Below are 14,090 nucleotides of genomic sequence, written 5' to 3'. Positions count from 1 at the left end.
TCCTCTATATTGGGTGACTTGGAATACAGTAGTTTGGAGGACCACTTCATCAAGCACCTTTGGTTCATCTGCCAAAATAGGTGTGATTTCCCAGTGGCCACCCATTACAGTTTGTCTTCTCATTCCCACTCCAAAATGTCAGTTCATGACATCCTTTACTGCTACGATGAGATCACATTCAGATTGGACAAGAAATGCCTCATATTCTGTCTGGGTATCCTCCAAAGAGATGCCATAAAAATTGATTTCTCTAGCTTCTGGTTACATGTTCTCCCTCCTCTTTCTCTCATTTCATTCCCCCATTCCCTATTCCCTTTTACCACTTCTCCTCACATGCCCATCCTCCTTCCCTTTCTGCCATGATCCACTCTCCTCTCCTGTCAGGTTCCTTCCTTTTCAGCCCTTTATCTTTTCTACCTAACACCTCCCACCTTTTCACTTCACCTCCCTCCCCACCCACGTATGCTTCCCTTCTCCTGGCTTTATCGATCACCTTTCAGCTTGGTACTGTTTCCCCTCACCCATCTTATTCTGGCTTATTCCCCCTTTCTTTCTAGCTCTGATAGAGGGTTTAGGCCTGAAACATTGACTCTTTATTCCTCTCCATAGATGCTGCCTGATTTGCTGTGTTCCTCCAGCATTTTTAAAGTTGATTTACTTATCAAGATACACCGCAGACCCTTTGAGCTGTGCTGCCGAGCAAACCCCCGATTTAACCCTAGCCTAATCAGAGGATGATTTACAATGACCAATTAACCTACAGATTGGTACAGCTTTGGACTGTGAGAGGAAACTGGAACACCCAGAGGAAACCCATACAGTCACAAGGAGAGCATGCAAACTCCTTACAGGTAGCAGTGGTAATTGAACCCGGGTTGCTGGTACTCTAAAGTAGTGTGCTAACCACTAAGTTATCACTCCGCTTTATGTGTATTATTACTTTTTCAGGCTTTATCACCCTTCCTTTCCTGCCCTGATTAGATGGTCTCGGCTCGGCTCCTCGACTGTTGATTCCTCTCCATACATACTGCCTGACCTGAAGAGTTCCTCCAGCTTTTTGTGTGTGTTGCTCACTTATTCTTTCTTGTATTGTAAGTGCACACTTAAACTCTCCTCTTCTTTGTCCCATATCACTTTTTCTCCTTCCAAATATCCCTGTGGCAGGTCATCACAATGACCTGGGTTTACCTTTGAATGTGCAGTGTAGTAGTGATGATATTTTGCAATGCAAGTTGCTCGGAGTGTGGGATGTGTGCAGGTCATCTGCAATAAGAATGAAAAAGCAGCTAATTGTGTATCTTCTTAATGAATCAATACTGAAGCTATTGCTTCAGAAATTAATGCTTCAAGGCCTGAACAAGAAAGTGTAAGGTAAAATGAATGAATTCAATGTCAAATCAATTCCAGTGGTGTATAGAAATACAAAGAAAGGTTTGATTAAAATAGAAACAAGGGAAGGAAAAAAAATATAAATTTTAGTGTCTTTAAAAGAAACTTCCAACAATTAAAATATGAAGGAATTAGAAACTACATTGGTAACAATTTACTTCCAGAGAGATAAATGGCAGTCCTTCCTGATGAACTTAACCCATGTTGTGAGCAGAAAGTGATTGGTAGGTCATCACCCACCCCTACAACCTTCAATGCAACTGAACCTACAGTTAGCACTGCAGACGTAAGAACAATCCTCTGGAGAGTGAATCCCAGGAAAGCAACGGGTCTGGATGGTAACCCTGGCTCTGCTCTTACATCCTGCGCAGATCAGCTGGAAGGGAAATTGGCTGACATGTTTAACCTCTCACTACTGTGATTGCCGTTCTCACCTGCTTTGAGAAGACCACTATCATCCTGGAAAAGAGATGTAAGGTGACTTAATGACTAATACCCAGTGGCTCTGATATGCTTTGAGATGTGATCATGACGTGCTTCGAAAGACTGGTCATGGCACACATTAATTCCAGCTCCGAGACAACCTCAACCCACTGCAGTTCATCTACTGGTGAAATAGGTTATTAGTTAGAAATGCCATCTCTCTGGCCCTACACTCACCTTTGGAGCATCTAGCCAGTAAATGCACTGACGTAGACTACTGTTCACTGATTACAGCACCACCTTCAAAACCATAATTCTAAGCAAACTCTTGATCAAACTCCGAAACCTGGAACTCAAGTCCTGTTTCTGCAATTGCATCCTTGACTTCTTGACCAACAGAGCATGATCAGTAAGGATAACAGCAAAACTTCTGCCATTATTATCTTCTACACCAGCAGCCCACACGACTTTTGTCCTCAGCTCCCATCTCTACTCCTTGGACACTCATGATTGCATTGCCAGATTCTGCTGTCACAATGTCTCCAAGTTTGCAGATGATGCCACTATAGCAGGCCATATTTCAAATAACATTGGGTCGTAGTACAGGAAGATGTAGAAAGCTTAGTGACATGGTGTCATGACAACACACTTCTCTCAATAAGAACTGGTTACTGACCTCAGTGGGTGGTGTTGCGGTGGGAGGGAATGATATATATGCTCCCCTTTACATCAACAGCACTGAAATTACGAGGGTTGATAGTTTCAAATTTCTAGGAATAAACATCATCAATAATTTGTCCTGGTCCAAATACATTGTTGCCACACCCCCAAAAAAAGCACGTTTGTGCCCCTAATTCCTTAGGAAACTGAAGGGAATGTGGACACAGCTCAATACATCATGGATCTTAGCCTCCCCTTCATTGACTCTGTACTTAACACTGCCTCCATAAAGCAGCAGGATAATCAAAGACCCAACTCGCCCCAGACTTTCTCTCTTTTTCCCTCGCCCAAGTGAAAATACATGAAAGCACAACCCCCAAGCTCAATGACAGCTTGCATTCCATTGATGAGTGTTTCCCTAGTCTAAGATAGACTGTTGATATTATGTTGATATCAATGCATTATGACCTTGACTCTTACTGTCTACCTATACTGCACTTCCTCTGTAACTGTAATACCTTATTCTGCACAATGTTATAGTTTTACCTTGTACTACCTCAATGCACTATTGTAATAGACAATGTGTACAACACATTTTGTCACTGTACCTCAATTCATGTGACATTAATGAACCAATTTACCAATGTTATCATATGATTAAACACATATTGAGACTAGAACTAACCAATTTAACCTTTCCCACCATGTTTCTTTCCTAATTTCCATGTATGGATGGGACTTCACACCAGGCAAAGAATCTGAACAGGAAACCCAGATGTGACATGCTGTTTCTGAGTGGGATGCCTCCAACAATATTGTTTCATTTTCTGCGCAATCGTACATCTGGTCTTGTCTGAGTTTGTGGTGGCATTTACGCATAAATAATAGAAAACACTATTAGCCTCACTGTTTTTGACAGAATATTTAGTGCCATTCTCCTTCTCAATTATTGTCATACTCAAAAAGTCCATAAACCAATCACTCAATGTGTTCAAATTTATTGAACTAGCTTGAAGAAGATGTCATTTTCTACTGTTTATAATACTGCTTGTCATTCTCATCTTATGATTTCTCAAATTTTTGTAGATGTGACTGATTTTATTGCATAGTCTGCTATGATATATTGATGTCATTGCACTGGAGAAGGTGCAGACGAGATTCACTAGTGGCAACTTCTTAATATAGATGGTGGTACATTTTTGGAATGAACTGCAACAGTAAATGGTTGAAGGGTTAACAAAATTTAAAAGGCTTTTGTGCAGGTACAAAAATAGAAAAGGCTTAGAGAGATATGGGCAAAACATGAGCAATTGGGACTAGCTTAGATGTGTCGTTGCTTGGCATGGACCTGTTTCAGTTGGACTGAATCTGTTTCTGCATTATGACTCTATAAATCAAAAATCAATACATTATTCTCATCTCTGTTAGAACAAGTTTTCATTTTCCCCTTTCAGGCAAATTATCTTTAGTTGCTTATAGGAGTGAGATTATTGATGAAGCTTCTCAAACCTTATTTCCAGGACAATAAATGCTGAATGATAATCCATTCATCCAAGTGGTGGAAAATTTGATCAAAGACTTAGACTGAATACTTGTAATTCATATATAATTTATAATCCTGACATTTTGCAAAGTTATTTCCAAACCACTCAACTGCACCAACAAAATAAAAGTAATGCTGTGACTGAACATTATGGCCAGTGAGTCAAAACCAACTACTCATTCTGCACCGTACTGCTGGCAGATCTAGCGGTAGTCTGTATTCACTGTGTTCAGAACAATTGCAGGGACCGGGATGTGGGACATCTGTGGTTGGATGCTGGATGTTGGGCCGGCAGAAAGTGGACAGGAGCATCCCCGCCAGAGTCGGAGTTCCATCTGGGCAAGAGGCACGAGTTTCAATTACCACCCTCCCCCGGGTTCAGGAATCAGTGAGATCAGAGTTCAAAGCCTAGTGTTTGGGGTCCCATTGTCAGGGAGCCTGTAGTTCAAGGCCTAGTATTTGGTAATCACTGTCTCCTGGGATCTGAGGATCTAGGCCTGATGGTCTAATAGGTAGTTCGGAAGTTGAACCCATTGGCTGTAGTCAAGTCTGAAAGTGTCCTAGAGTCCACTGGGAAAGTCAAAACCCAATGTATGCAAGCCTGAGTTTGAGTCTGAGTCTCCTGGAGGGTGGAGGTGAAGCGTGCACATGCCCAGCTAATCCACGGTTTCTTCCAGGTGACACGCGGCGCATGTGGAAGGGCATCCAGGACATCACCAATTACAAGACAACATCACCTGACTGTGCAAGAGATGCCTCCCTCCCAAATGTGCTGAATAACTTCTACACCTAGTTTGAGGCAGAAAATGATGTGGCGGCGAGGAAGTCCACCCCTCCTACAAATGACCAGGTGCTGTGTCTCTCCGTGGCTGAAGTGAGAAGAACCCTGTGCAGGGTCAACCCACGGAAGGCTGCTGGACCAGACAACATCCCTGGTAGAGTGCTCAGAGGATGTGCCGACCAACTAGCAAATGTTCTTACTGACATCTTCAACATCTCCCTGAGCAGCGCCACCATTCCAACGTGCTTCAAGGCCGCCACCATCGTCGCTGTGCCAAAGAAGTCCTCAGTGTCCTGCCTAAATGACTACCGTCCCGTTGCACTCACATCCATCATCATGAAGTGTGGCTCATCATGAGGCATATCAAAACCCTGCTACCCCCCCCCCCCCATCACTGGACCCCCTGCAGTGTGCATACTGTCCCAACTGCTCAACAGATGACGCCATTGCCACCACCCTCCACCTGGACAAAAAAGACACATACGTTCGGATGCTGTTCACAGACTTTAGTTCAGCATTCAACACAATCATGCCTCAGAAACTGATTGGAAAGCTGAGCCTATTGGGCCTGAAATCTTCCCTCTGCAACTGGATCCTAGACGTCCTGACTGGGAGATCACAGTCAGTCCGATCGGGAGCAGCATCTCCAACACCATCACTCTGAGCATGGGGACTCCCCAGCATTGCGTGCTCAGTCCACTGTTGTTCACTCTGCTGACCCACGACTGTATTGCAACACACAGCTCAAACCATATCATCAAGTTCACCGATGACAACACCGTGGTGGATCTCATCAGCAAGAATGATGAGTCAGCTTACGGAGAGGAGGTGCAGCGGCTAATGGACTGGTGCAGAGCTAACAACCTGTCTCTGAATGTGAACAAAACAGAAGAGATGGTTGTTGACTTCAGGAGGGCATAGAGCGACCACTCCCCGCTGAACATCGACAGCTCCTCGATAGAGATCGTAAAGAGCACCAAATTTCTTGGTGTTCACCTGGTGGTGGATCTCACCTGGTCCCTCAACACCAGCTCCATAGCAAAGAAAGCCCAGCAGCATCTCTACTTTTTGCGAAGGCTGAGGAAAGTCCATCTCCCACCACCCCCCCCCCGCCCCCCCGCCATCCTCATCACATTCTACAGGGTTTGTATTGAGAGCATCCTGAGCAACTGCAGCACTACCTGGTTCGGAAATTGCACCGTCTTGGATCGCAAGACCCTGCAGCGGATAGTGAGGTCAGCTGAGATCATCGGGGTCTCTCTTTCTGCCATCTCGGACATTTACACTACACGCTGCAGCTGCAAAGGAAACAGCATTATGAAGGACCCCATGCACCCATCATACAATTTCTTCTCCCTCCTGCCATCTGCGAAAAGGCTCCAAAGCATTCAGGCTCTTACGACCAGACAATATAACAGTTTCTTCCCCTAAGCTATCAGACTCCTCAATACCCGAAGCCTGGACTGACACCTTGCCCTACTGTCCTGTTTATTATTTATTGTAATGCCGGTACTGTTTTTGTGCACTTTATACAGTCCAGTGTAGGTCTGTAGTCTGGTATAGATTTCTCTGTGTTTTTTTTTAATTTATGTAGTTCAGTCTAGTTTTTGTACTGTGTCATGTAAACCATGGTCCTGAAAAACGTTGTCTCATTTTTACTATGCTCTGTACCAGCAGTTATGGTCGAAATGACAATAAAAGTTGACTTGACTTGACTGGACTGTGCTTGTGCAGGGACAGGAGGGAGGAAAGGGATTTATTTTGCTGTTGTGCTCTGTTATGTTCTGCCGAGCATGTTATGTTGGCACCAGATTGTGTGGTGACACTTGTAGTGACATTAGGGTGTGTTAGTTGTTAATACAAACAATGAAATTCACTGTACATTTCAACATACACATGAAGAATGAATCTGAGTCTTGAATATTGAACAATAAGTCACCATAGAAATGCCTATTCCTTACTTTGCTTGTTTAAAATAGTTGTGACTGTCAGCAGACATGGCCACAAGGGTCATCTAGAGAGGATGTTGACATCTAGGTTGGACAGTATTATCTGTCTTGATCCAGGTTTGCTTTATGAATCTGCAGGTCATCACAGCAAACGTGCTTGTGATAACAACTTTAGTACATGACCATCTGTTCTTTTCAATTCTTTCTGCTGAATAATCTGAACACTTCCAATGAGTGCAACAATGACAATATTAAACTGAAGGAATATATGAAAGGAAATGCAATTCCCCTAAAATTTCTACCCTTAAATGGTAGTAATGTAATTAGCTGGAAGGCTGGGTGAAGAAGTCCTAGGTAATGGGATTATTATGACCTGGATCAAGACAGATACTACTGTCCTATCTAGATGTCAACATCTTCTCCAGATGATCCTCATGACCATGTCTGTCAACAGTTGTAAGTCGAAAGAGATTTACAGGAAAAAATCTAAACAAGAAATGAAAGGAATAGGTGTTATCTTGTGTAAGGTGACTGTTGGATGGGGCAGGCACAATGGACAAATGGCATAATTTCATGCTGCATGACTCTGTTTAAGTGAATATGGTCACTTCTTTCATTACTGTCCACATTGTATGTATTTAAAACATTGGAGAGCTACTTTAAAGAGCTTTCCATGGCAATGTTTGCAGAAATGTTGTTCTTCTTATTTGCAAAACACACAAAATTCTGTGGGGAGAATAAAGAATATAAGAACATAAGAAATAGGAGCAGGAGTAGGCCATCTGGCTAATCAAGCCTGCTCCGCCATTCAATAAGATCAAGGCTGACCTGGCCAAGGACTGATCTCCATCAACCTGCCTTTTCCCCATAACCCTTAATTTCCCTACTATGCAAAAATCTATCCAACCTTGTCTTAAATATATTTACTAAGGTAGCCTCCACTGCTTCATTGAGCGGAGAATACGGATTCAGCACTCTCTGGGTAAAGCAGTTCCTCCTCATCTCCTTCCTAAAATACTCTCTTGAATCTTGAGGCTATGTCCCCTTGTTCTAGTCTCACCTACCAGTGGAAACAACTTTCCTGCCTTATCTTATCTATCCTTTTCATAATTTTATATGATTTTTTAAAAGATCTCCTCTCATTCTTCTGAACTCTAGTGAGTACAGTCCCAGGTGACTCAGTCTCACCTCACGGTCTAAACCCGTCATCTCTGGAATCGATCTGGTGAATCTGCTCTGTACTATCTCCAAAGGCAGTATAATCTTCCTCAAGTAAGGAGAGCAGAAATGCAGTACTCCAGATGTGTCCTCAGCAGTACCCTTTACAGTTACAACATAACCTCCATGCTCTTAAATTCAATCCCCTTAGCAATGAAGACCAACAATCCTTCTTGATAGCCTGCTGCCCCTACAGACCAATCTTTTGTCATTTATGCACAAACTCTCCCAAGTCCCTCTGCACAGCAGCATGCTACATTTTTTTGCCAATTAAATGATTACCTTCTCTTTCATTTTACTTTCCAAAATGGATAACCTTGCGTTTACCAACATAGCACTCCATTGGCCAGACCCTTGCCACTCACTTAACCTATCAATACCTGTCTGCAGACTCTGCTGCACAATTTGCTTTTCCACTCAATTCAGTATCATCAGCAAACTTAGATACACTACACATGGTCCCCTCTTCCAAATCATTAATGTATATTGTGAACAATTGCAGTCTCAGCACCAACCCCTGCAGCATGGTGGTCACTACTGATTGCCAACCAGAGTAACAACCATGTATCCTAACTCTCTGCTTTTTATTAATTAACCAATCCTCTATCCATGATAATACATCATCCCCAACTCTATGCATCCTTATCTTATGGATAAATCTTTAATGCGGCATCTTATTGAACTCCTTCTGGAAATCATCAATGGAAAAAAGTAAACAGTCGACATTTCGGGCCAAGACCCTTCTTTAGATCTCCAACATCTGCAGATGTTCTTGTATTTGCAGTTCTCCTTATTTGTTTATCCTTTTCCTGCAATTTTAAAAACTCAAATGGTGTACTTTTGGTGTCTTGGAAAAAACAGACACCAAACACTTAAAAAGGCATCTAACCTTGTCTCTACTGAATTAACAAAATATGATCAATTTGCTGCAGAAGGTGGACTGTGAACATAAAAAATATTTCAATCTCGAAGTAACCTTGACTTATCCCATGCATGTAAATGTAGTTTTACAAGAGCTCAAATTGAAGGATTGCCTTCCTACCCACAGAATTAGGTACTCTTTAGAGATATTACATACTTGCAGTAATGTTTAAAAAGGTTATTTCATTATATATAAAACAATAAATGAAGTGTTCTAGAATATTTTTCAAAAAAAGCAATGCTATAAAAGCCAAGTGCACTACAGACTGAAAATAACATTTAAAAAGGAATCGCTTTTTATTGAGTTGTTTAACAATGTTTACAAGTTATTTAACAAGTTTGATACATAATTAGGATTAATGGCTCTGTTTACCAAAGTTCTCTCTGCACAGCGTAAAACTGTCATTTATATTGTTGATTTTTATTTGCAATATACATGCAGATATCATATTGGATGCTTATAGATCCAAAATAATTGGAAGCAATTTGCTGAGAGTGCAACACATAACTCCAGTGAATGTTAATGCCGATCGTTTTTATGATAAATGAAATCCACGATATTCATGTCTGTTTTTTTTTGTACAGAGACAAAAGGTCCAGGCTGCAGTGATTCAAGGAGGAAACTAATGATCATTTTCTCAAAGACAGAAGTGGGTCATAAAAGCTGTCATTGACATCAATACCAACAATCTGTAAATAAATAAAAAAGAAGTAATTAAATATTAACCACTTGTAAGCTTTCAAGTTATTTTATTTCCCTCTGCCCTTTGGAAACGTTTACTTGCAAGATGGTTGTCCTGAAAAATAAATGAGTTGGGAATACGTGTAATGAGGTAGAAATGTGAACACAGGAATTGATAGAATATTATAATTTGATGCAACAACTATTCCTCCAGGAAAGGAGAAGTTCTAACAATATAACTTCTCTCCTATGAGTTTGGTGTCACAATTCTACCTACACTTGTTAGATAGTCCTGCATTCAAAAGGATTGGGGTTGATGTAATGAAGCCTTATAAACGTCCAAGGAGTTTTGTCTATGAAGCAGAGCCTCTTTGCATTGCTTCTTAATATTTGTCCACATACTTGCTGACTTTCCCTTTAAAGCAGTTACATGATTTGCATCAAAGACTATTTCTTTGCTGTGGGGAACAATTCATCTGTGTATGTTTTGCTTGCTTCCTTCATAATATTGTAAACATTAATTTAGTTAGTATTTCAAAGTTCACTCTGGTTCAAAGCAAACATGTAGAATTCCTATTACTTTACTTCATTAACTTTGGGAGTCTTTGTATTTTACTGCTAACATTTTAAGAAATTTTATTTCAAAATTATACAAAAAACTGTAGCTAGAGCTCATTGGTGCAATAAATGTTAATTCTTTCCTCAAGATCTTTAAAAGTTTTAATTAAAAAGGAAAAAAAAACTCCCATTAGGCATTATGCAACAGAAATAATTGAAAAACGTTAAATTCTCATGCCCTGTGTTGATATTTTTCACATAACTGTTCAGATTTTAATTTAATTTAAAATGTTTTGCATTTGATTTATCATCAAACTGTTACCACTGTCCCTGGAAACCATAGTTCATTGCCTCCTCTGGCACACTTCACTGGAACCATAAGTCAGTGATTAATTGTTAAATGGCAGTGGTTCATAGAAGGGCACTTAAAGAAGGGTAACTTTGAAGGAACGAAATGTGAATTAGCTAAGATAGACTGGCAAATGATACTTAAAGGGTTGACAGTACTCCATCGGAACCACCTATTGCCCCGGGTCAAGAAATGCAGGTGGATCAAGAGTCCGAGTGGGAGGTTATGCCTAGTATGACGACTCTGCAAGGGCGTGGGGCGAGGGAAGAGCCCGCTGTGAGAGGGGACCGGTCCTCACCTCAGAAAGCGATACTGGTTCGGAGGACGATGATTCAAATGTGTGGCACCTGTTTCTATTCACTAATTCCACAGTACCGGACGAAGAGGCTCCTGGCCCTTACCCCACTGAGTTAGTGAGAGGAAGGAGGGTGTTGTGGGGCGTACTGAGATACAGCCGGCACTGAGGGGAGAGAGGGTGGAACCCGAATATGAGACAAAGGGCTCTTAGGTGACGAGAGATCCCAGTGAGGGAGAGGGTGAGGGTCTGACAGGTAGACCCAGGGTGTCCCCAGTGATGTCTGTGCTGGAAGGATCTGCAGACAATGTATGGAGGTCTCAGAGAAGTAGGCACCCCCCCAGAGCGGTTGACCAATGCAGCGCCAGGAGAACCGAATGTGATCTCTCCCACCCTGGGAAGCTATGTCACTGCTTTATGTACCTGGGTTAGGTTTTGCTTCTAGCAAGAAGCATTGGGGAACTCTGTTAATGTCAAGAGGGCATGACTTTTGTTGATGGGGGAGAACGTAAGGGATTTCTTCTTTATGTTACTGCGTATGTTAATCAAAATGGCTTCTTTGTTATGTTAATCTTTTATGCTACTGCGTATGTTAATTAAAACGGCTTCTTGGTTATGTTAAATGCTGAGAAGGCTCTCTCTCTCTGCTGTTTGTTTGGGTTATCCTATTGATAAGAGAGCGAATGAACTAATGGGTATCCATGTTATTCTCCTTTTGGGGTGATATGCTGTCTCATATTGCTGGGAAACAAGGGTTTTGGCGGGGAGTAGGAGGGGAGATTGAGAGGAAGACAGACGTGCTGGGATTGCGCTGGTCGATCACTGCGGGTGGTCCTGAGCTACGAGTCGTGGGGTCGAAGCAAATCCCAGGGGAAGAAGAAAGGTCCTGAGCTCCAACTGTGTGTGTACGAAGAAACTGAACTTTGATAAGTCTGGCGCGCTTTTTTTGTTTCCATTCGTTCCTTTTTGTATTGTATCTTTATTAATCTCATAGACCAAGTAAGATTTATAAAGTGTAATTTGCAAAATGTAGATAGTGTGCTGGCTGATGATTGATGTTTGAGGCCATATCAGGTGGTATTGCACAGCAACCAACGCATCGTGAGACAAGGTTGGGCGGGGGGGGGCGGGGTCTCCCCAGATACACAAGAGCCGATATAGCTGAGCGTTACACGTGAAACTGTGCTGGAGTTCTAAAAAGGAAGCTTGCCATTATTTTCTGAACGGCAACCAGGGATGTGTGATGAATACTGACCCTGACAGAGAAAGCTGTATCCCACAAAGGAAGAACGATTATAGCTTCATCTCAGTGAAATGGCTTAAAAGGAAGAAATTTTCTTTGAGAATAGATATGAACTGCCTCAATTTGTTCAAAACTTATCTCCTTCTACTTCACCATGAAGCAATATCTATTGTGAGAATAGATGTCATTAAAACTTTCTCTTGCTAAAGAATAATTTAATGGAAGAAGCTGAGAGTAAAATATCATTTTAACCAAAGTTAGTGCAATCTCATATCAGTGTGTTTGGAACCTTGCATTAAATAAATGCAAACATTTTTAACACACTTTTAAGAAATAATAAAATGCTTAACCATATCTATTTTTCATGTAAAATACATCTTTATGTATTCTTTTTCAATTTCTTCCATTTTGGATCATTTCAGATAATTTAGCAATTTATTTTTCACCAGCATTTTGAAAAGTAATGACTTCCTTTCAACTATTTGGATTTTGAACCAACTGGCTCAACCTTCATCGCAAGAATTTAGGAAAACTATGACCATGAAAGACACAGTGACTTCACACTAAAATGGACTTGTTGTTTTTGTTCAAATTATGTTTTTTTTGTAAAAATGTCTATAAATTATGTTTATGTTTTTCATGTGAATGTTGCTTACTTGATGCTACATGACTGTGATGCTGCTGTAAATAAGTTTTTCATTGCAACTGTGCACACAGGTACTTGCGCATATGACAATAAACTTGACCTTGTCTTCAACGTCATATACTGATGCTGCAAACTATTTTTACGCTTCTTCCACAGAATAAAACAATAGGTTCATTTGGATTGCTGATTGGTTTGCACATGCCCAATAAGCTTAGAAAGAGCTGATTTAAATGCCACTAGATGGTACTTGTAAAAGAATGGATTTACCAATCAATACGCTTGCCACACTTTCAGTCAGAATTTACACTAGTGATCTGTATTGTCTTTGGTGATGTTGCTACATCACAACACTGGAGAAGAATTTTGAAGACCAGGGAAGATCCCTCAGCAAGTACATAGCAAGAAATTGGCTTATCTTTTAAACAATCACTTCATACTAAACCTGGGGAAAATACAAACGTGCGTCTTCCTCCTTTGAGTCCTCTTTTGAGTCAGAATGACAACTGACTACCTCTCAGGCATGCTAGATATTTGAACAATAGAAACATCTGATAGCCACCTGTACCATGCACTCAGTTACAAAACCCATAACACACGTCATATTGTGAAAGATTACACATTCCATGTGGGAAGTACACCCAATCATTTTACATACTACCCTTCTCTGAGGATGAATATTTCTGACTACCTCGACATGCCCAAGCTGCTAAGTATGATGGCATTGCTCCAAAGGACACAGAAAGAACTGTAAGTGGCAGCTTAAATTCATCCAAGCTTTGCCTATAAACATGATCTTATATAGCAAGTTCTCATCCCAAATAAGACAATTCAACTGGTGACATTGACCAGCCAAGCAATAGTCAGATATCCACCAATTGCTTGATAGTCACTGTCATGCAGTGAGAAACACCTTTAATGTATCACTGACTCCATCAGTAGAATCAATTAAAACTACTGTCTGGCAAAAAGAGTGGGAAAAAAAAACAGATGACATAGTACTGGCTGGCATAGTACTAGCTGGCAATTCCCTCTTTTATAACATGATTCCATTTATAAGTATCACCATTGCTGAACCACAGTTTGACAAAGAGAATAATCTGATGTAACTTTGCCATGATGTCCCAAAGCATATTGAGAAAGACAACACTCGATCATCTCCCGGAATTTGACTACAAGTTCTGGAAGGCCATCCTTTTAGCAGTGACCGTTGCAGAAGAATTTAGAACAGAAACACAAAGGATGAACTGGAAACAGAATATAAAAGGAAAACATAGCTAAATTGTTCAGGTCCTTTATAATCCCTTTATAATCTTTATAATCTCAGCAAGACGCAATTTAGGGTCAAACAGCGAAGCACAGCTGAGAAGTGTCTGGTGGAGGTCAGTCTGCAAAGCTGGACTTCACATGGGAGTTCTGCACTTATTGGCACTTCC

Source organism: Hypanus sabinus, chromosome 9, assembly GCF_030144855.1.
Source record: "Hypanus sabinus isolate sHypSab1 chromosome 9, sHypSab1.hap1, whole genome shotgun sequence".
NCBI lineage: Eukaryota > Metazoa > Chordata > Chondrichthyes > Myliobatiformes > Dasyatidae > Hypanus > Hypanus sabinus.
The sequence above is the reverse complement of the archived record's forward strand: the minus strand, read 5'-3'. Positions refer to the sequence as shown.